This window comes from Montipora capricornis, chromosome 10, assembly GCF_036669925.1.
Source record: "Montipora capricornis isolate CH-2021 chromosome 10, ASM3666992v2, whole genome shotgun sequence".
Lineage (NCBI taxonomy): Eukaryota > Metazoa > Cnidaria > Anthozoa > Scleractinia > Acroporidae > Montipora > Montipora capricornis.
This window is the reverse complement of record NC_090892.1, coordinates 25,220,888-25,224,394: the sequence shown is the minus strand read 5'-3', so window position 1 is coordinate 25,224,394 and position 3,507 is coordinate 25,220,888. Positions and strand designations below refer to the sequence as shown.

At 41.7% G+C, this 3,507-nt stretch overlaps 1 pseudogene; it reads left to right on the top strand.

Moving 5' to 3' along the window:
* The first annotated feature begins 1,623 nt into the window (after window positions 1-1,623).
* Window positions 1,624-3,131, top strand: LOC138020515 (uncharacterized; annotated as a pseudogene).
* Window positions 3,132-3,507: the final 376 nt, after the last annotated feature.

Here is a 3,507-nt window from a genome sequence, read left to right as displayed (position 1 = left end):
TCTGGTGTGGCGCCAAGCCGCACAATCTTACATTAATCAAATTTTGGTCTAACAAAAGCGTGCCCTTCGCCTCATATATTTTGCAGCTTATAGGTCACATGCCATTCCTCTTTTTTTCTCCTCCAATACTATTCCAATAAATAGGCTTTATTTTAAATATATTTAAATATTCATGCATGATGTTTTCAATAAGTTAAGCCCAAGTAATATTTCCAACCATTTTGATTGCTCAAATGAGATCAGCAGGCAGGCAATTATATTCAAGATCTAACCAACTAAAAAAATCTTTTTCAAGATTAGGGGCCAAAATGTGGAACGGCATCTCACAAGAATTACCTAAATGACCAAAATGCGTATTTAAGAAAATTATACATAATCGACTTTTACAAGTTTTAATCGAAGAGGACGATTATGTTGGCATACCTTCACTACTCATAAGATTTCAAAATAATTGCTAAAAGTAGATTTACCTAACTGCAATTTCTATTCTATTTTATTTATTTATTTATTTACTTATTTCGTTTGTTTGTTTATTTATTAGTCTTTAATACCGAGTATTCAATGTGCATACATATTTATTTTCTCTCTGTAAACAGTCCTACTCGCTACCCGCCCAGATTAGCTTTAGCTATTTGCGGGCTAGTGTTGTTTTGTATTAATTTGACATTGACTTAATAATAAACTTGAATTTGAGCAGTTAATGTAAAGCCAGATCCCAGCCATCTCACAGTGTAAATCATTAGCAATCCAAGTTCATTCATGGATTTGTTGATCAAGTACTGAATGCCTTCAAATTACTTGTGATCTATTGTACTTGTAAGTGTCGTTTTCCGCTGGCTGAGGAACAAAAGAAGTGGAAAACGTTTTTCTCACACACGACTGGGAGTCTGGGTACAGGTGTGGGGGGTTTCAGGTCACGTGGCTTGTGTAAGGTTTCAGTTTTTGTTCTGCCATCCGCCATTGCCTGACATGTGTGTTTAGTTCTTTAAAATTTCAGTCTGTTCGTATCGCTTGTTTTCTGTCTTCTCGTTTTCTTCCGTTTCTGATGGAAAGGATAATTTTCGTACGATATCAATGGCAATCTCGAAATCTCAGAGCGCTCAGAAACCCCGTGCAGCAGATCCAGAGTTTCGTTTCGCTGGCAACAAGAAGCAATACCAACCAAACAAGGAAGTATTAGAGAAAACTGACGAAGCGCTGGCGACAGATGACGGCGAGGACCTCACTAAAAGGCTCACCGAAGGTAAGGATTTGCTCGTGGAAAGAAACAAGCACATCTTACTCGCCGAAAAGTACGGCTGGGATACGGTCGCTTGCTATACCGCCGACCCGCTTACTAGCGACTCGGAAGACGAAAAGAAGATACAGAGGGCCGTGAAGGAAAGGTGAAGGAACAGTTGAGGGACGAGAAGAAAAGAGCGGCTTTCTCCAAGGCTCCGTAGGCTAAAGGAACTTTTCCACGAGCTTCGGAGAGGAGGATTGTCCTTGAGCGCAGTAATGCGAGTTACGCGACGCCATGACTGGCGGGAAAACAGAGTCAGCCACGTGATGAGCGGTCTGTCTGTTTTCGTTGCTTCAAGCCAGGACACTTTGCCAGGGAATGCCTTGCTGCCATTGTCCAGAATGGGGCAGTAGCTGTTGGACAGTCCACAGGAAACTATCAACAAACAAGCCAGTGAATTCCTGATGTCCGGAACGGCCAACGATCTCTGCTGTGGTAGTTCTGTGAGTGACTCTTTTTATGATATAATCGGAGGGGATTAATTTGTTGACGTTAATCATAGTTGTGTTGTTGTCAGAGGTCGATTGCGAGAGAACATTGCTTTCTGGCAGAATATCGGTGCAAGTAATTGGTTGCTGAGAGTTATTCATGACGGTTAGTTTGCCGTTTATTGCATTACCTGAGGTGAAGTTTTTTCAGAATCACAAGATCGCGTTATGCAATGCTGAGTTTGTGTCTACTGAGATTTCTAAATTGCTGAAGTCGGGTGCATTGGTGGAGGTGAGTCCTCTTGCGTGCAGTCCATTGGGCGTAGCCATGAACTGTTCAAGAAAATGTAGGCTTCTTAAGGATTTACGTTATGTCAATCAACATCTCCGATCATGTAAATTCAAGTACGAAGCCATACGTACACCAGCTAATTTGTTCTAACCATAGTTAATGGAGGAGACTGGTTTTGAAGCTCGGTAAACATCAAAGGAGCAAACAAAGATGGCATAATTTAGGTTGGAAAGTCCAGGACAATCTTTTGTTTTGTGCTCATACACTATGCATGAATTACGTAACCAACACGTTTCTATTGGTTAGTTCCTGAGTACGGAGTAAACAACTATTGTGTTTTGTGCACGGTCAAGGCCAAAAAAGAGAACAAAAACCTACAACAAAGAAATTTGTCGGGTTTCATAACCATTCCCCTCTATTAACTATGTTCCAACAAGGTGACGACTGGCTCTTCAAGTTTGACTATACAAGTGGATATCACCACGTGGAAAATTTCCAGAGCATACAAAGTTCCTTGGCTGCTCTTGGATGGTTGATGATTCCTGTAAGTTTTTTAAGTTTACTGTTTTGCCTTTCGGCCAGTCAGTTGGTCCTTTTATCTTTACAGAGATCCAAAAAGCCCTGACGAAGCACTGGAGAAGGCAGGGAGTTCGTTTATTTACTTACCTAGATGATGGTGCAGGGACGGATTCTGATTTCTCTGAAGCACAGAGGGTTTCGGGCATGGTGCGAGCAGATGTGCGGCGTAGCGGTTTTGTGGCCAATGATGTGAAGAGCCAATGGGTGCCAGTCCAATCTGGGGAGCTGTTGGGTTATGTCCTGAATTTACATGCTGGAACTTTTCAAGTCCCCCAAAGAAGGGTAGATGCTTTTCACCATCTGCTAAAGGGATCTTATAGCTCTGTAACAGGACTCCTGGCTTCCATGAGTTTGGCGCTGGGTCCAGTGGTATGCCTTTCGACTAGAAGCTTATACCGGGACATCCTATAAGATGCTTCGTGTGACTGCCCTTTCCAGTTATCTTCAGATGTTCAAGGTGAGGTTGTTTTCTGGGAGAAGAATTTTCGTAATACAGGATATCCGATTTGGTCAAATAGCCACCATTTTATCAACTCGTTTGATAAAATAAATTTCTGTTTCAATCTCCCACCGACGCAGCACCACAGTTTCTTTAAACTAAAATTTTTGTTTACTGTTAAATCGCTGCGACCTCGTTTCATTCCTCGCAACCACGACGCCGTAACCCACGATGCCTAACCACAAGACACTCATCAAGGAGCTGCGCCAGGAAATCGTGAGTTATCTCTTTCCTTTTCCTTCCATTTCTAGCGATTTAGCATTCCGTTTAGCCATTTTTATTTTCACTAAAACTAGGTTCTGTAGTCATATTAATTTTATCAGCCGCTGCCTCCAAGCCAAAGTAATTCCGAAAGGTTTCCGTTCGAATTTTCACGCGTCCACTTTTTCCAATATTTCTAATTTGAACCAAAAATACCTTCACGAAA